The sequence below is a fragment of the Periplaneta americana genome, chromosome 11, assembly GCF_040183065.1.
Source record: "Periplaneta americana isolate PAMFEO1 chromosome 11, P.americana_PAMFEO1_priV1, whole genome shotgun sequence".
Classification (NCBI taxonomy): domain Eukaryota; kingdom Metazoa; phylum Arthropoda; class Insecta; order Blattodea; family Blattidae; genus Periplaneta; species Periplaneta americana.
In genome coordinates this window covers 29,926,216-29,951,904 of record NC_091127.1, presented here as the reverse complement: position 1 = coordinate 29,951,904, position 25,689 = coordinate 29,926,216, and the positions used below count along the sequence as shown (strand labels likewise).

At 34.4% G+C, this 25,689-nt stretch overlaps 1 protein-coding gene and 1 non-coding gene across 9 annotated transcripts in view; both read right to left on the bottom strand.

The window, feature by feature from the left end:
* Nucleotides 1-25,689, bottom strand: part of Dys (Dystrophin) — a 2,834,509-nt gene that overhangs the window by 2,778,435 nt on the left and 30,385 nt on the right. The window lies entirely within an intron of this gene.
* TRNAK-UUU (transfer RNA lysine (anticodon UUU)) lies at nt 1,317-1,389 on the bottom strand. Its single transcript has one exon. It is a non-coding gene; the product is annotated as a tRNA-Lys (tRNA).

The window sequence follows — 25,689 nt, the reverse complement described above, 5'->3', positions numbered from 1 at the left end:
TCCATTCAGTTATCAGACGAAGGTAACAGTTCTTGATTCTGCCGTAGATAGTGGAAACATATTACATTGTGGTTTTTCATTGTAGATAAAGATGTGAAAGTATTACATTGACAAAATAATTTTTACTTAAAATAATAAATTGAATTTATATTACATTATAACAACATTTTATTCTAGACAAGACTGCGTTAGAAAAATCTAAAGAATTTTTATTCTAGATAAGGAATAGAGAATATTCCAACATTTCAATAACATTTTACTATAGATAATGTACTGGAAATATTACAAAATTTCAATAATTTTTATTCCACATTACGATCTGAATAGTTTTTGTCCCAAACTTATTAGGTGAAAATAATGTAACATTCAAACATCTTTTCCCTTTACATCGTGAGAGGAAGAACTGACATAATTTTTAATGGATGTTATTAGATGATGGTTATATCAATAGGTAAGAAGTTCGTACCAAAACAATAGATTTCAGTTTATTACAGCGAGGAGTATAGATGTCACCCGCGCATCGCCCTGCTCCCGCTCTCTACAGATGATACACAGTATGTTCACGTACAGACGTGGACAAATTATTAGCAAAATTGAAGATTTTTATTATATATTTGTACAAAATATGATTTTTCAATTTAGACTACAGTTGACATTTTTGTGTATTTCCAAATAATTAGCCAAATTGAAGATTTGTATTGTATATTTTTCAAAATTTAACTCCTCAATTTGGACTACATTGGATATTTTTGCATATTGACAAATTATTAGCAAAACTGAAAGTTTTTATTGTATATTTTTACAAAATTCGATTCTTCAATTTGGACTACAGTTGACATTTTGGACATTTCCAAATTATTAGCAAAACTGAAGATTTTTGTTTTTTATTTTTACAAAATTTGACTCTTCAATGCAGTTGATATTTTCGCTAATTTAAAAATTATTAGCAAAATTGAAGATTTTTATTATATATTTTTACAAAACTTGACTCTTCAATTTAGACTACAGTTGACATTTTTGCATATTTCTGTCTACTGTAATGATGGAAATATGCAAAATTGTCAACTGTAGTTTAAATTAAAAAGTCAAATTTTGTAAACTGAATTATCATAAAAATCGTCAATTTTGTTAATAATTTGTCCACGTCTGTATACGACGCATAGTGACATTCTATGAAGCTGTCGTGAATAGTTTGAAGAATATTGTTAATTTATATTAATAGTTTAGCTTCTGAACAAAGTGAGTTATTCAGCAAATCAAGCTTTCAGGTATAACTCCCTGTAAAGTTGATTTGAATAATTTCGAGGGAAAAATTGTTCCGGGGCCGGGTATCGAACCCGGGACCTTTGGTTAAAAGTACCAACGCTCTCCCAACTGAGCTACCCGGGAACTCTACCAGACACCGATCCAATTTTTCCCTCTTTGAGGTCTGTGGCTATAGAGGGAAAAATTGGATCGGTAGAGTTCCCGGGTAGCTCAGTTGGGAGAGCGTTGGTACGTTTAACCAAAGGTCCCGGGTTCGATACCCGGCCCCGGAACAATTTTTCCCTCGAAATTATTCAAAGTGAGCTATTGTGTTATTATTGTATTATTTACGTAATGCGAATATTATGCACGATTTCAAAAACGTAAACTGATCTGTTATTAAATAATTATGCAAACAGGAGTGTGTATCACGTTTATTTTTTCCCGGATTATTCTTCGTTAAATACTGACGTCTCGTGCTGCTATGCATTCGGTTGCGTTACAGTCCAAGTTCAACATCGGAATTACGATACGAACTTCCTAGCTGTCATTACTAGAGCTAGAAAACTGATAAGTTGTGTGAGCTTGGACTATGTCTCTACTGAATGAAAAGAATTAACTCAACTCTCAGTGTCAGTGAACCAGAACCACAAACATATACAACCGGGTAGTAACCAAACATATGCTCCAATCGTCCACGGCCTTACAAAAAGAAAATAATAAACTAATAATATAAAAACAATAATTTGTGATTATAAATTTCGTAAATTCCAATCTAAAACAATTTACTCATACATATACAAGAACATCCTTTTATTTTTACTAACATTTTTAATATTAACCTGGCTATACTTTTAGATTAATGGTTGAGAACCAGAAACACCGTTTACTACCCCCTTCCACGACTGGAGTTCAATGATACTGGCGTAAAATACAAAGAAATCACTTTACTAGCTATAGAGGGAAGAAAAGTAGTTCATCCATTTACATAAACTAGGAAATATCACAATTTTGAGCTTGATAATTTTCATTAGGTTTTTGTTTAATCAAAATACAGTACAGTACTAACAATAAGTGTTTTTACTCACGAATCGAATTATCCATGCAAACGTATTCATTATGCAGTGTATATTATACTGTCTACAGCACATTAGCGTACAAAATACACAATGAAGTTAAATTGAAAAATAATCATAATATGGGTATTTAAACACATTTTGAAAATGGTGGCCGTTCATTTCGATACAGGCTTCAGTTCTTTTATGCATATTACCGCACTAAAGACTATTGCATATAATTCCAATTAGCAGTTTCGTCCTTCGTACTAGTAACTCATGTTGAAATAATTCTGTACCTACTCTATAAAAGAATACATTACGTACTGTAAATTAAATCTTCACTTCTGCCCGACCCGCACTGATAAAATTACTCAGACATGCTATCTACTGTCCGTCCTAGTGGTTTTCTCGCAGGATTGTACAAAGGAGGGAAATCACGTGACAGTTAATTACTTAAGGAAGCCCTTTTATTTAAGTTATTTTAAAAAGTTGTATAATATTACGTAGACGTCCAATTCCTAACAGAAATTAATGTTTTCAGAAAAGAGCTAAGACAGCCCAGCCACTAGCCTTTACAGAGGGGCGAGCAGAAGCAGGTGCGGGAAATCGGAATGCGGCGTAGACAAACGGACGACAATACCTGTGCGAAAATATGATTCCATATTGAAAGCTCTTTCGTCACTGGTAAACGCGAACGTAGAACGTATTCCTGGAACGTACTATACTCTAACTCAGTACTGCTTACTATATGCGGCCTTGATTCTGTGTGGAGGACGGTTGGAAGTTTAGTAGTAGAGGGGATGGGAGTGAAGTACATTAAAAAACTCAGGTACAATAAAAACTGAAGTAAAAATAAAATGATGTCCCTGTAGAAATAACATATAAAATATACAATGAGGATTCTAGCCTCATTATAACAAATAACAATGAACATTTCCATTTTATAAAAAAAAATACTCCTTTTATGTTCAGAAAAAATAAAAACAATATTATTGTGCTCTGAAAATATTCGTTCTACGTCACAAGGCGTTACTAGAACAAATCTGAACTATGGTACAGTATTTATTACTATCATCAAGTGAACAACTAATTTATCATTGTATCTGGCCTGTAGGTCGCACGATAGTTTTTACATCTTCATAAACCAACTAGCTGAAAGTACCCGGCGTTGCCCGGGTTGTCGTTTTTGCTTCTTACTTTTAATTGAACTGGTTGTTAGACTTTTCGGAAATCTCAGAAACTCAATTATAGAAATTCATAATATGATCCTGCATTAATATACTTACTATATTAATTGTCTTCCAGATTTTAGCCTTCATGATGTATCATCAACAATGTAATTTAATTTCCATGGCCTCGTGAAAGTCGATGTTGAATACAACAGACAATAATAAAGAACAATTGACTATAGAAGATTTTGCATTTTAATATTATACATGAATATTTTATCTATTTATTTTTATTTTTTATATTTTTAATTAATTTAACTTCCATTTGCACAATTTTAATGTAGTCTATGTTCTTCTCCTGATTATGAAGGTTAAATGTGCAAACTTTGGCACATATCGGTCAAAGCGTGTAGATTTGTATAGAGAACATACATACATACGTACATACGTACGTACGTACATACATACATACATACAGTATGTTACATACATACGCACAATCAATTTTATATATTAAGATACCCCTAAAAAAATAAAATTTAAGCAAGAAATTAATACTTACTTACTTACAAATGGCTTTTAAGGAACCCGAAGGTTCATTGCCGCCCTCACATAAGCCCGCCAGCGGTCCCTATCCTGTGCAAGATTAATCCAGTCTCTATCATCATACCTCACCTCCCTCAAATCCATTTTAATATTATCCTCCCATCTACGTCTCGGCCTCCCTAAAGGTCTTTTTCCCTCCGGTCTCCCAACTAACACTCTATATGCATTTCTGGATTCGCCCATACGTGCTACATGCCCTGCCCATCTCAAACGTCTGGATTTAATGTTCCTAATTATGTCAGGTGAAGAATACAATACGTGCAGTTCTGTGTTGTGTAACTTTCTCCATTCTCCTGTAACTTCATCCCGCTTAGCCCCAAATATTTTCCTAAGCACCTTATTCTCAAACACCCTGAACCTATGTTCCTCTCTCAGAGTGAGAGTCCAAGTTTCACAACCATACAGAAGAACCGGTAATATAACTGTTTTATAAATTCTAACTTTCAGATTTTTGGACAGCAGACTGGATGATAAAAGCTTCTCAACCCAATAATAACACGCATTTCCCATATTTATTCTGCGTTTAATTTCCTCCCGTGTATCATTTATATTTGTTACTGTTGCTCCAAGATATTTGAATTTTTCCACCTCTTCGAAGGATAATAAAGAAATTAATATCTGTTTTTATTAAAATAGTTACACCCGAAGGACCAATCTATTTGACAATCCATCTAAAAGGAGATACTAAATAAATAAAGAGAAATACAAAGAAAAACTCTTCCTGATCACCGAAAGGAACAGATCCCATCACACGGTTCGTTCTCGGCAGTTATTCTGGCAAAGAAAACAGAATGTCGGCAGGAGATTATTCACGCTAAACGAAGCAGTGATTTGCGATTTGTAGTGTACAAATTGCTCTGAGGAATGGGGCAGTCTTGCCGTGATCATATAATCGCTAATGGTGCTGTCATTCCAACAAAAGAATTGTAATAATAGAGTCTTTGTGTCCGGTCCAGGAATCCGTTTAATTTTATCCCACACCGACCCCGTAGCTCTCTACTTGTATTTATAAAATGTCAGCACCTCGCGGAATTTCTGATTAAGACAACTAGTGCATTCTTCACTTGCCTGTACTAAATCAGTGCCTGTGTAAACGTTCATTTGTTACAAAAACTACTACCCAGGATCTACTGATTTTGTATTCTGAAAGAAGGAGAAACAGCTACACAGAATACAAAATCAGTAGATCCTGGGTTGATATCCAACATGTAATTTGAAGTAATTGAGTAATTTATTAGAACACGCATAAAGAATGGATAAAAACAGAGCTGGCTGACAAGTAAAAGAATGGCAGGTACACGAGGGGAGACTAACACAAAGGTGACTAGTTCATTTTTAACTGGTCCGTGACCCATACGAATCTTGTGACCGTAATGACGATGATGGTAATCTTGTTGACAACGAGGAGTAAGAAGAGGACGACAAATCATCTTCGGAAATACGTATTTTATTTCAAAATAGCATACTTACTTACTTACAAATGGCTTTTAAGGAACCCGCAGGTTCGTTGCCGCCCTCACATAAGCCCGCCATCGGTCCCTATCCTGTGCAAGATTAATCCAGTCTCTATCATCATATCCCACCTCCCTCAAATCCATTTTAATATTATCCTCCCATCTACGTCTCGGCTTCCCTAAAGGTATATTTCCCTCCAGTCTCCCAACTAACACTCTATATGCATTTCTGGATTCGCCCATACGTGATACATGCCCTGCCCATCTCAAACGTCTGGATTTAATGTTCCTAATTATGTCAGGTGAAGAATACAATGCGTGCAGCTCTGCGTTGTGTAACTTTCTCCATTCTCCTCTTACTTCATTCCTCTTAGCCCCAAATACAGTATTTTCCTAAGAACCTTATTATCAAACACGCTTAATCTCTGTTCCTCTGTTTAACAACCATACAGAACAACCGGTAATATAACCGTTTTATAAATTCTAACTTTCAGATTTTTTGACAGCAGACGAGATGACAAACTCTTCTCAACCGAATAATAACAGGCATTTCTATATTTATTCTGCCTTTAATTTCTCCCGAGTGTCATTTATATTTGTTATTGTTGCTCCAAGATATTTGAATTTTTCCACCTCTTCGAAGGGTAAATCTCCAATTCTTATGTTTCCATTTCGTACAATATTCTGGTCACGATACATAATCATATACTTTATCTATTCGGGATTTACTTCCAAACCTATCCCTTTAATTGCTTCAAGTAAAATTTCCGTGTTTTCCCTAATCGTTTGTTTAATTTTCTCCTAACATATTCACGTCATCCGCATAGACAAGTAGCAGATGTAACCCGTTCAATTCCAAACCCAGTTTGTTATCCTGAACTTTCCTAATGGCATATTCTAGGATCGTGCCAGAGAATCAGTTCCATTCCGAGGCTTATTGTATGGATTCGTAACAAGCTGTTTTTTTACGGTGATGGGTTGTTGGCCCTTCGCCCAACCCCCAAGCTGGAGGACCACCCCTTATCGGCTGTCCACGACTGCTTATTCAGTATATTCACAGCTACCCTCCATATCTGGAGGCCGTCTCCTCTATCCGCAACCTGAGGACGCGCCATGCCGTGGTGATAGGGACCCACAATACATGGTCAAAATAGGATAATAATAATAATAATAATAATAATAATAATAATAATAATAATAATCATAATAATAATAATAACAATAATAAAGCGTAGAAGGACGGGAAAAGAAGTAACGCAAACAGGTTCACGAAGACTAGGATTTCTCCTTCTCTTAGCATTGTCACTGAATAAATACTCTGTAACTGCTGTAATATTTCTCTTCGTTTCCGAACATTAAGAAAATTCTATTGACTCAAGTCTATACAAATTTCATCATCATGGAATAATTTAGAAACTGTCTTGATGTTGGCAAAGCTACAAAAGGTACGAATATTGATCTGGCTCGAAACGGGGCATTGCTAGCCGAACGGCTGGAGTGTATATTATCCACGTCGGAGACACGAGTTTAAACCTTATGAAGCTGAAATCATACATTTGTGATGGGTAAAGGGAGATTAAAAGCAGGTTTCCTCACAGTACTACAGTTTCTTCTGCTATTACTCCATCGTAACTTTATAATCAACTCTTATCTTTATCTCTGTGCTATAGGAACGGTAATTTTATAACTAGTGAAAGAAAGTTCATGCATTTCCATATACAGGGACATCATTTTATTTTTACTATCATTTCTAATATTAACCTGGCTATACCTTTGGATCAACGACTGACAACCGGAAACACCGTTTGCTACCCCCTTTCACGACTGGAGTTCGATGATACTGGCGTAATATACAAACAAATCTCTTTACTAGGTATAGAAGGGAAGAAAAGTAGTTCATCCAATTACGTAAACTAGGAAATATCACGCTTTTGAGTTTGATAATTTTCATTAGGTTTTTGTTTAATCAAAATACAGTACAGTATTAACAATGAGTGTTTTTACTCACGAACTGAGCTGTCCATGCGGACGTATTCATTATGCAGTGTATAGTATACTGTCTACATCACATTAGCGTACACTACAGAGAATGAAGTTAAATTGAAAAATAATCATAATATGGATATTTAAACACATTTGTCAAAATGGTGGCGTTCTTTTCGATACAGGCTTCAGTTCTAATGTATGTAATTCCAATTACCAATTTCGTCCTTCGTACTAGTAACTCATGTTGAAATAATTCTGTACCTCCTCTGTAAAAGACTACCTTACGTACTGTAAATTCAATCTTCACTTCTGCTCGATCCGAAAAGATAAAATTACTCAGACATGCTATCTACCTTCCGTCGAAGTGATTATGTCGTAGGATCGTATAAAGGGGGGAAATCATGTGACAGTTAATTACATAACGAGGTCCTTTTATTTAAGTTATTTTAAACAGTTGTATAGGTATAATATTACATAGACGTCCAATTACTAACAGAAATTAATGTTCTCAGAAAAGAGCTAAGACAGCCCAGCCACTAGCCTTTACAGAGAGGCGAGTAGAAGCAGGTGGGGAAAACCGGAATACGACGTAGGCAAATGGACGACAGTACCTGTGCGAAAATGATGCAATTTTGGAAGCTCTTTCGTCACTGGAAAACGCGAACATATTTTTGGAACGTACTGTTTACTATGACTGTAAGGCTACTATGACTGTATATGCGGTCTTGGATCTGTGTGGAGGACGGTTGAACTTCATTAGTAGAAGGGGTGGGAGTGAAGTACATTCAAAACTCAGGTACAATAATAATTGAAGTAAAAATAAAATGATGTCCCTGTATTTGTTCTGTATCGTTGTGTTAATATGCTGAAAGATTATAAACATGAATCACAAATTTCTGAATACGATGATATTACTTTTATTGTGCATAAAAGTGCGTATTTTGCCTTTATTTATAAAAATATCATATTTTAACATTTATGCAGGAAACTGCATATTATGCACGTTTATTTGTCTTTTCCTCATTTTTAAAAGTGTGTAACCTCGTAAACACGACTAATTTATGCAAATCCATATTTTCAGGTATAACTCCCTGTAAAGTTGATTTGAATAATTTCGAGGGAAAAATTGTTCCGGAGCCGGGTATCGAACCCGGGACCTTTGGTTTAACATACCAATTAATTGGCACGTTAAACCAAAGGTCCCGGGTTCGATACCAATTAATTGGCACGTTAAACCAAAGGTCCCGGGTTCGATACCCGGCTCCGGAACAATTTTTCCCTCGAAATTATTCACGACTAATTTATATTTATGAATTTTGAACGTAGCGATGACGCCCTCATAGGGAGCCTCTCAAGTTAGCAATTGGTATTCCTTTACTGCAGTCTTTAGCAGATTTCGATAGAACAATAGGCCTATCCTGTTTAACATCAGATCCAGAAAATGTAGGAGATAAATTGAACGTGAAAACAGCAAATATTCTTTCCAAAAACCCTGGATATTATCAACTTAAAGAAATTCAAGATATTCTCGAAGGAAAAACACCCCAAAAACCAACAAAATTTTCTATAGAACAGCTCACAGCTTTTGTGCAAGCCCCTCTTACTTCTTGTGGCATAGAATGAAGTTTTTCGCGCTACAAAGCTATGCTGAGAGACAACAGACGAAGAATGACAACAGAAAACATATGTCACTGCTTATTTGTGAAATGTAACAGCATAAATGGAGCATTCAGCAATGAGGCAAGGACTTAAAAATCCATAGACTAATGGCGAAGTGTATCAACATCGGTTAAAAACGCAGTAATCGTAGATTATGAAACGACGGTTAAACAGTAACAGTGGTTAAAATGTAATTTGTGTACACTATTCATAATCACAGATTACTTAAACATGGCTAGCTGACACCTCATTTAACCAGAGTAAAGTCTATGCTGGTGTACTGTTTCCACAAAATGACTAAAGGAAAGCATCCATACCGCTGTAAAGATAATAGTCAACGTCTAAAAATGACTGTGCTCACTCCGTTCTACATCGAAATGAACGTGTCCTACATTCTCGCTTTGCATTTGTTTGTCTTTGGGCGCTGTTATATTTGCGAGTTGCATTTCTTTGCTGTTAGGTTAAAATCGTACAAAATAGAAAATTGAATGCAAAAATGAGTATATGCCAATGTTTAGTTGAAGTGTCTCTAGACTTAATTACTAGAATTTAAATATATTATATAAAAAGATGGAATATCTATAAAGGAAAAGGATGCAGAAGATTAAGAGGAATGTGTATACGATCAAGCACCTCATTTACACGAGGGAACTGTTCATTATCCTAAGATCCATAAATAACCTCTCTTTGTTCAGCCAGTGACATAGAGAAAGAGATATTCGAGTATTCCTTCTTAAAATACAGAAAATATCAGTTACATAGAATCGTAATACAAGCAGCCGAACCATAGGAGAAATATGACTTTTTGTGTTATTTCAAGTGATCCATTTGTAGATTTTGATAAACGAAATCCCTCCTGAAATTTTCTGTCACCTAATTCCTCGTAAGAATTCTCTCTTTCCACTATAGAAACTTCACGCTCACGCTCTATCCAAGTAATTCAAGTACTGTATAATAATAATAATCGTCTTCGAAATAAACATCTGTGGCTCTGGCCGCCATTTTGCTTTACTTGCTCTACTAATCACTGGTTATCTCTTTTAACCGCTCGAATATGGCTGGTTAGAGATTACTGTGGTTAACCTCCTATTTAAGTCATAACCGAGGTCGATCCACTGTAAAAATGCTTAACCAGAGGTTAGGTGACAATTTTAACTGGTGGTTACACTAACCGACGTTGATGCACGTGGGCATAAACGTGTTACCTATACCTTATTATTCTGTTAAAATAATCTCAGACTGATAATGCATATTTTGTAGCATATTTATCTATTTTTACGGCATAAATGCATACATATTCTTCACGTTTTTAGGGCATGAACTTTCTTTCCCTGTTCATAACTCACACCCTATTTGACTCCACACTACCGAACACGAACGAACCCACCACCAAAGCAACTCGAGAAGAAACCGGAAACAAGCAACGACCTCACTAGTTCTGAAGATGGCTAACAGTGAAGCTGAAACTAGTCTACTAAGGAAAAATAGCAACTTAGTTTCAATTTAACAGAAGAAAAGTGTTTTATAACAAATCTTAAGTGTTTTTATAATCTTTGTTTAGTTTTTTAATTCCTTCAAGTTGCCGGCGTAGCTCAGATTGTAGCGAGTTGGACTTGCGATCTGAGACCGCGCTAGGATGCGGGTTGGAATACTGATTGGACACATTATTACCTAAAGCTTATTTTAGGGATTCTCCTAACTGTAAGACGAATGTAATCTCACAGCGAGTGCTGAGATTCACTTTGCCAAATACCATCTCGTTATCAAAAATTCTGCCGATACTGGATAACTTTGCAGTTGGTTCAACGTCGTTAAATAAAGCAACTGAAAATTTGTTTAAAATTATGTCAACACCTTTTTCAGTTGTACTTTAGAAAATATCAATTGTATTTCAGATTTGTCATTTGTATTTCACATTAGTCAATTCAATTTCAGATTTGTCATTGGTATTTCAGATTAGTCAATTCAATTTCAGATTTGTCATTTGTATTTCAGAATAGTCACTTCAATTTCAGATTTGTCATTTGTATTTCACATTAGTCAATTCAATTTCAGATTTGTCATTGGTATTTCAGATTAGTCAATTCAATTTCAGATTTGTCATTTGTATTTCAGAATAGTCACTTCAATTTCAGATAGTGTCAATTGCATTTCAGAAAACATCAATTGTATTTCAGATTAGTCAATTCAATTTCAGATTTGTCATTGATATTTCAGATTATTCACTTCAATTTCAGATAGTGTCAATTGTATTTCAGAAAATATAAATTGTATTTCAGATTTGTCAATTTAATTTAAGATAGTATCATTTGTATTTCAGAATAGTTATTTCAATTTCAATAGTATCAATTGCATTTCAGAAAACATCAATTGTATTTCAGATTTGTCAATTTAATTTAAGATAGTATCATTTGTATTTCAGAATAGTTATTTCAATTTCAATAGTATCAATTGTATTTCAGAAAACATCAATTGTATTTCAGATTTGTCAATTTAATTTTAGATAGTATCATTTGTATTTCAGATTAGTCATTTCAATTTCAGATAGTATCAATTGTATTTCAGAAAACATCAATTGTATTTCAGATTTGTCAATTTAATTTAAGATAGTATCATTTGTATTTCAGATTAGTCAATTCAATTTCAGATAGTATCAATTGTATTTCAGAAAACATCAATTGTATTTCAGATTTGTCAATTGTATTTCAGAAACTATCATTTGTATTTCAGAAGTTACGGTTGGCACCTTATTCTCCAATGTTAAATCCAATCGAGATCATTTGGTGTAAAGTGAAGACGTACGTAAAAACCCATCTTGGAATTCTTGACGTCATGGCTCCTGGTGTTGTAGGCTAATTTACCTACTGTAGAGAGTAAAATTGATGAAGCAACACACACAATATTGTTGGTGGTGATTGTGCTTGTGCAGTACAACACAGTACAATTCATCAAGCTGCAACTTTAGCTATGGTGAATATGCCTGTCGGACGCTAAAATGCAATAAAGTTGAGGATTTTTTAAACCCATTTTTTTAATATATGTTAAAATCTCAAGTAGGCCTACATTTGTTGTTTTGTAAAATAAAAGTGACTACGTAATCTTAAATGCATTGCTTATTTTCTGAAATACATTTAATATCATCTGAAATACAATTGACAAATCTGAAATACATTTGATACCATCTGAAATACTGTAGAATTGAAAAATCTTAAATACATTTGATACCATCTGAAATATAATTGACAAATCTGAAATACATTTGATACCATCTGAAATACAATTGACAAATCTGAAATACATTTGATGCCATCTGAAATACAATTCACAAATCTGAAATACATTTGATACCATCTGAAATACAATCGACAAATTTGAAATACATTTGATACCATCTGAAATACAATTGACAAATCTGAAATACATTTGATACAATTGACAAATCTGAAATACATTTGATACAATTGACAAATCTGAAATACATTTGATACCATCTGAAATACAAATGACAAATCTGAAATACATTTGATACCATCTGAAATACAATTCACAAATCCGAAATGCATTTGATACTATCTGAAATACAATTCACAAATCTGAAATACATTTGATACCATCTGAAATACAATTGACAAATCTGAAATACATTTGCTACCATCTGAAATACAATTCACAAATCTGAAATACATTTGATACCATCTGAAATACAATTGATAAATCTGAAATACGTTTGATACCATCTGAAATACAATTAACAAATCTGAAATACATTTGATACAATTGACAAATCGTAAATACATTTGATACCATCTGAAATACAAATGACAAATCTGAAATACATTTGATACCATCTGAAATACAATTCACAAATCTGAAATACATTTGATACCATCTGAAATACAATTAACAAATCTGAAATACAATTGATAATTTCTGAAATTAAATTGACTAATCTGAAATACATTTGATAATTTCTGAAATACAATTAATATTTTCTGAAATACAATTAATATTTTCTGAAATACAATTAATATTTTCTGAAATACAACTGGCAAAGGTGTACAGTAATTTCGTCTCCAATGTAAATTCTTTATTCAGCCTTCCCAGTATGGAGCAATGCCAATAATGGAAAAGAAAATATTTCCCTTAGTAGAAAACATGACTGACCCTACGGAAAGTATAGACTACTACACCAATATCCCCAGACTTGAAGTACGACTGCTAGAAAACAGAGAGGGACTCTGTACCGAAATGGATGCTACTTGATTCTATCTCGGAGAGGCGGAAGCAAAACTATTGTTCGCTCTCACGTGACAGATTAAGGGAGGGTGATCAATATAGGGCGGGAGTGATGACGTGGCGCGCCCTATATCCCTGCTCGAGAGCACTTCTGGGCTTTCTTTTAATTTGCATGAGAAGGATCAGCTGATTCACAACCACTCACAACCCCACCTACTTTATTAACCGCAAGTCACAGTCTATTAGGGTACAGAATCTTATTTCCTATCTGCGTAGTTTGGAGTTACAGAATTTCTTTTCTATGCACAACGCAGTAGTAGTAGTAGTAGTAGTAGTAGTAGTAGTAGTAGTAGTAGTAGTAGTAGTAGTAGTAGTAGTAGGCCTAGCAGCACCAGCAGCAGCGGCACCAGCGGCAGCAGCGGTAGTGGTGGTAGTCGTGGTAGTGGTGGTAGTGGTAGTGGTAGTAGTAGTACTAGCAGTAGTAGTAGTAGTAGTAGTAGTAGGCCTAGCAGCAGTAGCAGTAGCAGCACCAGCAGCAGCGGCATCAGCACCAGCAGCAGCAGCGGCAGCAGCGGTAGTGGTGGTAGTCGTGGTAGTGGTGGTGGTAGTGGTAGTAGTAGTAGTACTAGCAGTAGTAGTAGTAGTAGTAGGCCTAGCAGTAGCAGCACCAGCAGCAACGGCATCAGCACCAGCAGCAGCAGCGGTAGTGGTGATAGTCGTGGTAGTGGTAGTGGTAGTAGTAGTAGTAGTAGTAGTAGTAGTAGTAGTAGTAGTAGTAGTAGCAGCAGTAGTCCGCCATTAAACTATTTATTTATTTACTTACTTAGTTACTTATTTATTTACTTACTTAGTTACTTATTTACTTACTTATTTATTTACTTACTTAGTTACTTATTTATTTACTTACTTACTTAGTTACTTATTTATTTACTTACTTAGTTACTTATTTATTTACTTACTTACTTAGTTACTTACTTATTTATTTAGTTACTTATTTATTTACTTACTGACTTAGTTACTTACTTATTTATTTACTTAATTAGTTACTTATTTATTTACTTAATTAGTTACTTATTTATTTACTTATTTATTTATTTACTTACTTATTTATTTATTTACTTATTTATTTATTTACTTATTTATTTATTTATTTACTTAGTTATTTACTTATTTATTTACTTACTTAATTATTTACTTATTTATTTACTTACTTATTTATTTACTTAGTTATTTATTTACTTACCTACTTAGTTACTTATTTATTTTTTACTTACTTAGTTATTTATTTATTTACTTACTTAGTTATTTATTTTTTATTTACTTAGTTACTTATTTATTTTTACTTACTTAGTTACTTATTTATTTTTACTCACTTAGTTACTTATTTATTTTTACTTACTTAGTTACTTATTTATTTACTTACTTACTTAGTTACTTATTTATTTTTTACTTACTTAGTTATTTATTTATTTACTTTTTACTTACTTAGTTATTTATTTATTTACTTACTTAGTTATTTATTTATTTACTTACTTAGTTATTTATTTATTTACTTACTTAGTTACTTATTTATTTATTTACTTACTTAGTTACTTATTTATTTATTTACTTACTTACTTATTTATTTATTTACTTACTTAGTTATTTATTTATTTACTTACTTAATTAGTTATTTATTTATTTACTTACTTACTTATTTATTTACTTACTTAATTAGTTATTTATTTATTTACTTACTTACTTATTTATTTACTTACTTAATTAGTTATTTATTTACTTACTTAATTAGTTATTTATTTATTTACTTACTTACTTATTTATTTACTTACTTACTTATTTATTTATTTATTTATTTATTTATTTATTTATTTATTTATTTATTTATTTATTTATTCATTTAAATTTCACCACCAACAGCAGCACAGAAGCAAGCTTCCAATTATTTATAGGCGGCTTACATTGACACAATTTATATTTTCTTTCCTTACCTTAGTTTAAACTCTCCCGTTTGGTTCATTTATATGACCCATGTCGGGAGAGGAATTAATCTATTGCAGCGGTGACCAAAACTCGAGCTGCAGTGATTACATGCGACAGACAGCCTATGAAGTAAAGAGATGGAGGAAAGGTACTTGGCATGAAAACTACAACCAGTGGTGGTTCCTGTACTAACATCTTGATCAATCCCGCGGATAAAAATCTCAAGCTTTGCTGTATCAGTAATGTCACTGCTGTCATCAAGAGCCAGTGAATAATATACGAGTACGATTTTCCTTGCTTCTTTTTTTAACCTTCCTATTGAATAGAATCAGGAATTTTCTAAATTCTTCTCTCGATACTTAGTCGAGAAATTCGTAGTTTTTCAGAATTAAAAATTCTTATGAACAAGTCATTTAAGCTATTTTAATCGTTACTCTTTTGAGAAATTCTATTCTATTAAAAGGCTTTAGAGCACGAGATATTTCAAATCCCATTAGGTAGCTGACTTCCTTACATTTATTTATGTCATCTTTCTCTTCCTGGCTATTATTTAAGACATGTCAATTCCTGGCGTTTAACAATTCATTGGCACATAATATTGAATCAGTTTTTCTACAATATTATTAAATGAATAACTAATAGATAGTTACCCTCATCTAAAGGTTAAGAAGATTAAAATTGAGATAAAACCTAATAATTTTATCCTTCTGGGAAGAAGATCTAAAAATATCAATATTCATGCACGTACAGAAGAATTATAGAAACACATACTTAGTGGTCAGTAATAATAATAATAATAATAATAATAATAATAATAATAATAATTTATTTGCTTATATTTAATGTGCTGTACAAGAGCCAGAGGCCAATTACAGTTCAGCACAAACAATATAACAAAAACATTAGCAATAATTTACAATAAAAGTACAAAGAAATAATTAAATTAATGGCAATTAATTAAAATGATAATTACAAATGAAATAATGGAATCATAAATGGAGAATGGAATCATATAAAATAGTATTACAAAGATATACAAGATTACAATACAACGACAATAATGACAATGAATGGACGGGATAAATGGATGACTAAACTACATAGCATAATGAGATAAAAGTAATTGTATTTGAAAATGAAAGGATGGAATCAAGTAAATTAATAAATAACAAAATGATATAAAAGTTAGCGAGAATTATAGAAACACACACTTAGTGGTCAGTAATAATAATAATAATAATAATAATAATAATAATAATAATAATAATAATAATAATAATACATTATTCAGCGTGGCACTTAATGTTTCTATATATTCCTAATTGAACCGTTGAACAAAGTAAACATATTACATTTTGTCTGACAGAACAACAAAAAAGTTCTCTTCATTCTTTACGAAACCACCTCTTACTCTTTGTAGAGACAGAGTTTGTAGAGCGACATGATACTGCCACTGCTTGCCTTCAGTACGTGAATGAAACACACAGCAATGTGCAGGAAACTCCTCGTACCCATTTAATGTCTGTGATTACACCACGCAAGGACATAAACGGCCTCCCCGGATGAGGGATCAGCTCAATGCCGGGGCCACCTCCGAAACAAAACACAAACATTTAAGACATTACACAGCATTCACTCACACAAATGAAAGGATTAAGGGAAGGATCGCCGTCCATGGCCGGACTTTCAAGAGGTATAATCCCGGCATTTGCCTGGAAATAACTGAGGAAACCATGAAAAATCTCAGATAGGATTGCCGGCCCCTGGGATCGAACCCTGAAACTCCAGAATGCAATGCCAGCCCTCTACCACTCCGCTAGAACGCTCGGTTACAATTTATATACGAGTACAAAATACATAAATGAATACAAATAGTCGTATGTAAGCGTTCCTGAAATAACTGTAGTTAGGTGGGGAAGATTCGAGAAGAGAGAGACGCCTACTGAGCCCTCAGGCACGCGTCGCGACGCCAGGTGGCGAATGAGTACGTTTAAAATCCATAACAGAGCGATAAGTCCCCATCCCCACCCCCACGGAGCCCGGGGCGACTCACGCACTTGCTGTCACCTCTGTAGAAGCTGTCCCATAGTTCTGCATTGTTTCAAACAAGACATTCTGTAGAGAGCCCACTTGGCTCTGTTGATGCAGCGTCAGCCTGCGAACTGTAGAGTATTTTTTTTAGTTGGATATCTTTTTAGTAAGTTATTTTACGACGTTTTATCAACGTCTTAGGTTATTTAGCGTTTGAATGAGAAGAAGGTGATAATGCCGGTGAAATGAGTCCGGGGTCCAACACCAGCATTTTTTCATATTGGGTTGTATTGTATTGTATTGTATTTATTAACATTCCACGGTATTCATACATTGCTTCACAGTTAGAATATGGAACAAGTCAAAAAGCTTAATACTATTATAAAGTATCAAATCTCAAAACCTTATTCCTTTGCTGTAGTCGTGCCAGAGAATCAGTCCCATTCCGAGGCTTATTTGAAGGATTCGTAACAAGCTGTTTTTTACGGTGATGGGTTGTTAGCCATTCGTAAATCCCCAAAAGACAAAGTATATGATTATGTCCCGTGACGAGAATATTGCACGAAATGGAAATATAAAAATTGGAAATTTATCTTTTGAAGAGGTGGAGAAGTTCAAATATTTGGAGCAACAGTAACAAATATAAATGATACTCAGGAGGAAATTAAACACAGAATAAATATGGGAAATGCGTGTTATTACTCGGTTGAGAAGCTTTTATCATCCAGTCTGCTGTCAATAAATCTGAAAGTTAGAATTTATAAAACAGTTATATTACCGGTAGTTCTTTATGGTTGTGAAAATTGGACTCGCACTTTGAGAAAGGAACATAGGTTAAGGGTATTTGAGAATAAGGTGCTTAGGAAAATATTTGGGGCTAAGAGGGATGACGTTACAGGAGAATGGAGAAAGTTGCACAACACAGAACTGCACGCATTGTATTCTTCACCTGACATAATTAGGAACATTAAATTCAGACGTTTGAGATGGGCAGGGCATGTAGCACGTATGGGCGAATCCAGAAATACATATAGAGTGTTAGTTGGGAGGCCGGAGGGAAAAAGACTTCTAGGGAGGCCGAGACGTAGATGGGAAGATAGTATTAAAATGGATTTGAGGGGGGTGGGATATGATGATAGAGAATGGATTAATCTTGCTCAGGATAGGGACCAATGGCGGGCTTATGTGAGGCGGCAATGAACCTCCGGGTTCCTTAAAAACCAGTAAACATAAACTATTATAATGTCTTAATTTATAGTCACAGTCTAGATAAAATATATACAGAAGAGATTTACAATTTAGTCTACTAGTACAACACAAAGTTTTAGTATCAATTTTATGAAGTGCTGTTGAATGTCATGAATTCACCTACAGAATAGAAGGCATGAGAAATTAGGTACTTCTTTAATTTGGCCCTAAATATTCTTATGTTTTGAGTTTCACTTTTTATATCGATAGGGAGGCTATTAAAAATTTTTACTGCCTTATAACGCACTCCTTTTTGATAGCATGATAGACTTGCCGATGGAGTATGAGTCATTTTTTTGACGTGTATTTATGCTACGAACTGTTGAATTAGTTACAAAGTTTTCACGATTACATAAGAGGAAGATTATTAATGAAAAGATATACTGACAAGTCATGGGCATTATTTGTAGTTTTTTGAAAATAGTCCTACAAGATTCCCTAGATTTGGCACCTACTATTATAATAATTATTCTTTTTTGTAATAGGAATATACTGTTACTATCTGTGGAATTTCCCCAGAATATTATTCCAAAACTCATTACCGAGTAAAAGTATGCAAAGTATATTATTTTTAAGGTATTGATATTTACTGTCTTTTGAATAGATCTAATAGCAAGAAATTTGGTTGAGGGAAAACCTCGGAAAAAAATCTCAATCAGGTACTGTAAATTGCCCCGACCAGGAATCGAACCTGGGCCACCTGATTTCGCGGCCAGACGCGCTAACCATTACTGCACAGATGTGTACAGTTGGATATTTAACGACACTGTATCAACTATTAGGTTTTTTTTGCGTCGATGGTATTGATGATAGTCAGATGGTTTTTGACGAAATTAGGCTACGGATCCGCCATAGATTACCTGACATTCCCCTTGCGGTTGGGGGAAATGTCGGAAAAATCCAAACAGATAATCAGCTCAACCTGGAATGGAACCCGAGCACAAGTCCAGATCGGGAGGAAAGCGCCTTAGCTGACTGAGCTACGCTGGAAGCTTTGTTCTGCATTAAAATAACTGGAATTAGTAGGTGAATTTGAATATAATGTTCATAAATTTATTTAAGTTCGATAGTATACAAATATATTAGGCCTATATAAGTAACATATTTAGTCTCTATTTGTGGATGTTGAAAACAGTAATAATAATAATAATAATATTAATAATAATAATAATAATAATAATAATAATAATTTTTGGAACAGAATACGAATAATTGCAGCAAAATAAATAAAATAACACAGGATTCTCCTTTTGAAAATTAGCAACGTAGCTTCGTTTTCGAATTATGAGACAATAACAACAGGAACAAAAGTTGAATTACAAACAGAAATTCTTTAACATCCCATTGTCTTTAAATTAAAAGCATATCAACCAATTTTATTGTAATGTAATAATTATTACAATTTCGAATAGGGCCTAATCACTTTAGATAATACATTTGATGAAATCACATGATAAGTTAAAATATTTTGAAACCATACATGTGTAAAAGTGTTCATACTGCATTAACATGAGACCTGAAGATGACAAATAATTATGGCGAAAAGGTTTGTTCTCATTTTCCTTCCCTAAAATATTATACGTTCATATCATGATTTATTTGAGTTGTTATTGAACAATGAAGATAAGTAACAGACGGAACAAAATCAACAAATATTTCACTATCATCATACCTGCCTATCGGAATAAAACGCCAATAAAATTGTTAAAAATAAAACTATTTCCTTCCACATTTTAAAATTATATCTTTCTGTTACTGGTATTACCATCAATAGAAGAACCCTGAAAGCGACGGTCTTAGACCCTACGATATGCTTTGAGCGAGACACTAATCAGGCACTGCAGATAAATGATGACAAGCGAGCTAAATATGTATCTTGTCTTCCATACCTCAGTGAAAAATATTGCATTTCGCTTTACAACTGGGATGTTACAGGCTTACTATTTGGAGCGAGGGGTTGTTTACCAAAATTTACATGCAATATTCTTAAATCTTTTAAAATTCCCTTTATGAAGTTCAGAAGATTGTGATGGAAATTCTGAAGGCCTCTCTTCAAATTCTACACTATCATTTATATGTTAACACGTAAATTTTTACGATGAAAGAGTAATGGAATGGAGAAAAATTCTCTCCGACGCCGGGATTTGAACCCGGGTTGTCAGCTCTACGTGCTGATGCTTTATCCACTAAGTCATACCGGATACCCACCCCGGCGTCGGACAGAATCGTCTAGTCACTCATAACGAGTGCACCTCAGCACATGTGTGGACTTCAGTCATACGTTCATAGACATCTTTGACGTAGAGCAGAGGGCGGCCACTAGAGGGAACCCAAGAGTTGGAACTTAAACTGAGACGATTCTGTCCAACGCCGGGGTGGGTATCCAGTGTGGCTTAGTGGATAAAGCATCAGCACGTAGAGCTGAAAATCCGGGTTCAAATCCCGGCGCCGGAGAGAATTTTTCTCCGTTCCATTACTCTTTCATCGTATGATGACGCAGAATATCTGCATGGAAATATCATATGTACTTCGGTACATTAAATAATATATATATATATATATATATATATATATATATATATATATATATATATATGATATGCGTAAATCACTTCGTGATTTAAGACGGCGCTTATTCCGTCGGATCCCGGGCAACTAGTCACTCATAACGAATGCACCTCAGCACATGTGTAGACTTCAGTCCTACGTTCATAGACTCTATGACGTAGTGCAGAGGGCGGCCACTAGAGGGAACCCAAGAGTTGGAGCTTAATCTGAGACGATTCTGTCCGACGCCGGGGTGGGTATCCGGTGTGGCTTAGTGGATAAAGTATCAGCTGAAAATCCAGGTTCAAATCCCGGAGCCGGAGAGAATTTTTCTCCGTTCCATTACTCTTTCATCATATGATGACGCAGAATATCTGTATGGAAATATCATATGTACTTCGGTACATTAAATAATACTGGGTGTTCAGTTCAAAATGTGTCTTGGCTCGCTGTATGCCTTCATGTGGCTAGCTGATGAGCCTAGAGAATTCAATCTTCCTACACTTCCGCACTCAGGTGTATAATCTAAGAGGCAGAGAAGTTGGCTAGCAAGTACGGCGTTCATTCTGAAGAGTACGTGCCGATACGTACGGTAACGCCAGTAGTGGCAGGAATGTGAACTGTTTGGAAATACGTACTGTCGGGATATGGGGAGAGGGTTAAGACGATTACTTACGTATTTGTTTACATTAACTTCGACGGTCAACATGGACACGGAGCATTTGATTTGTGTTGTGGAATGTTACCGTACGCAACCGATGATAACAAATACCCTGCGTACGACTTGCCGGCGCAAAACACAGTTCGAAAGAGGTTATGGTAGCACACAGACCGTACAGACCGCCATCTGTTGCTACGACGTTCAAGTTTTACCGTACACGTTCTCAAGTTCAGATTGAAGAACGCCTTAAATAATAGGCAACTTCTCTAACATTTAAGCTGAAACTCGCTTCAAATCGGTGACCCAACAACAGTGACGTCATGACACACTTTGAAATGAACAACCAGTATATAAATAATATATACATAAATTTTTGTTTTAATGTACAAATAGTAATAATTATTTTGCTCGTTTAAATTTATTTTCATCGTTTTATGTTTCTTAATTCCGAATCCCAGTGGTCAACCTTACTTGAGGACGGATGATTTTAAATAAATCTTAATAGTATTGCTAGACTGGTAAAAAAGAAATCTATATATCTTGGTGGTATTTCAAAATTATATTTTTGTTTTAATAAATTTCAAATGTTGTCATTTATATTCGGAGCAACATCTGTTGTAATATTTTCAATGAACTACATCATTTTATTTGGTTTATATAATACTATTTCTTTATATCCCGCAAACAAAATTACATACATCGGTATTATTAATTTCTACTTAATTATATTTTACAAATATTGCATTGCAATTCATATATACTGTGGGTTCGATCCCGGGCCAGGTCGATGGCATTTGAGTGTGATGGTAAGATGAGCTTAAATGATAATGGGAAAGTGTTAAGTGAACTCTATATGGGTCAGTATTTGACAATGAAACAAGCATTCTCCACTCTTTCCTATTTTCTGCCTTCCTCTTTGTCTCCTCATACGATCCATATATCTTAATGCCGTCTATCGTCTGATATCTTCTCCTGCCCCGAACTCTCATCCCGTTCACCATTCCTTCTAGTACATCCTTCAGTAGGTAGTTTCTTTTCAGCCAATTCCTTTTCCTCCTCCTGATCAGTTTCAGCATCATTCTTTCTTCATCCACTCTTTCCAACACAGCTTCGTTTCTTACTCTGTCTGTCCATTTCACACGCTCCAGCCTTCTCCATATCCACATTCCAAATGCTTCTATTTGCTTCTTAGTAATGTCCATGTTTCTGCCCCATACAATGCCACACTCCACACAAAGCACTTCACTAGTCGCTTCCTTAGTTCTTTCTCCAGAGATCCGCAGAAGATGCTCCTTTTTCTATTAAAAGCTTCCTTTGCCATTGCTATTCTCCTTTTGACTTCCTGGCAGCAGTTCATGTTACTGCTTATAGTACACCCCAAGTATTTGAAGCTTTCCACTTGCTCTACTGCCTCATTTAGAATTCACAAGTCCGCCTTCTTTAATTTTCTCCCTATGACCATGGTTTGCGTCTTGTTGGCATTTATCTTCATTCCATATTGCTCACAGCTGTCATTTAGCTCCAGTAGCTTATCCTTTAGTTGTATCTTCAGCAAATCTTAAACACTTTATTCTTCTTCCTTCTACTATCACTCCTCCCATGTTTTGAAAACAGTTCTTCACTAAATCCTCCAAGTAGATGTTGAACGTGATAAAGGGCATCCTTGTCGTACTCTTCTCTCTATTTCACTGGTTTCTGACATTTCTTCTCCTTTGACTCGTCTCCTTTGACTCATTTCCAATCCACTCCAATTTTCTTTAGGATCCCTATCATTTTTTTCCAATCCACGATTCAATTATTCTAATTTTGTATAGGATTCAATCGAGGATACAAGTATAATGCTCTTTTCTAGATAACAACGTAATCATTTTTAAATCTAAGTAAACATTACTTGTATTCATTTTTAAATGTAAGTAAACAGTACTTAGAATGTTACAAGTTTTAGCAAACTTCACAATAATTGTGATTTGATACAAACCTTCTATAGTAAGTTCCCATTGCAAGTTATTGTTACACTCCAACATTCAAAATCTCAATGGTGGTGGTGATGATAATAATGATGATGGTGATTATGGGGATAAAATATTTATGTACTAGATTGTGCATAGAAATCCTAGCTGTAAACAAATCTCAAACCAGTATTACATCCTTGTTTCTCTTTCCATTTAAAAACACAGAAATAAAAGTTTTGAAGTCAAACGATTCCTTTTCAGAGTGGCAGTTGCTCCTGCCTTGGAGAAATTAATACTAAAAGAGTCGTAGATAAAGCTCCCGTCTCAATCTCACGTTCGCACACGTTAGATTTTGAATTTGGTACTGCATATTAAATAGTTTGAATTCGAATTGTAGACCAGCCAATCAGAGAAAGGTATTAATTGGATTGGATATTTCAAGATTGCACAATTATGTAACTACCCACTTTGATTAACGTCATCTCTCAGGGAATTATCGGAGTTAACTAGTGTAGATTTTGTTCATAATAATTCCACAAAAACAAAAACAAATATAAAAGACCGATAAATTTATGAGAAAACCGATATATATTACGATATATTGAATCAAAATTTCGATATCGATATATCAAAACGAAAATATCGGTATTTCGTAAAAACCGATATATCGTTCCCATCTCTAGTTCCAAGAATTACATTCACGGTTACAATGCATTTTGTACCTGCCTCTTCTGTACATGCTTATTGCTTGGTGGTACGTTTTTCTTCGTTATCTCGCAAAGTACTGAATTGGAAATGCTTGGTTTTTCCCCCAAACCCCTCAATTTTTACCTAATTATATTTTATCAATATTACATTGCAATTTATCTTTACTGCGGGTTCGATCCCGGGCCAGGTTGATGACATTTAAGTGTGCTTAAATGCGACAGGCTCGTGTCAGTAGATTTACTGGCATGTAAAAGAACTCCTGCGGGACAAAATTCCGGCACATCCGGCGACGCTGATATAACCTCTGCAGTTGCGAGCGTCGTTAAATAACACATAACATTTTTATCTTTACTATCTGTGACAAATTATTTTGTGCGAGATCATGCGTATTTGCTTGTTTTCCGCACAGAACCAATACGCGGTAAGTGTGAAATACCACATTCAGTATTCCCAACCTAACACACATAATTTCCCTCTTCTTACCGCTTAAGCGCGACATTCATTTTACTGCTTTAGGCTTTTAACATATTATTTTTAGAGACGTTTAACATAGTAATAATTATAAATTGGAAACTTACCACTGCAATTTCACCTAAATTGCAATGTTAATTATTGTTTTTAAATATTTGCAAAAATTAAGTAAAGTCTACTACTCCACGAAACTTATTGCATTCCTGATACAAGTAACATTAAGGAAGCCGTGAAAAAATCAACAACATTCCAGATGCCGATGTTATTACTGCAATATGTTATATAAATAATATTGTTAAAATATTAACATGAAAAATAAATCATTACATAACCTTACCGTTTGTTTTAAGTTTTTATTTATAGACTGGGGAAAAAAAAGACAGACGTATATCACGGCCTGCTGGAGTATAGTAAACACAGAAAACATTTTATAGCAACAATGTTGAAGAAAGATATTTTGGTTTTCCGAAGTTGCCGTCATTAAACAGAAACCAACATGGAGATTTCATTGCAACGAATTATAAATTCGTCTTTCAGGTATGTAATAAACGATCTTCGCACAAAATAATGTACGATACACGAACGGTATGTTTGTTTTCATGTTCTCGGAAATTAAAAAAGCTCAACTACGTTTCGCTTTTTCAATCTTTTCCTCGAACATGAAAACGTCAACATACC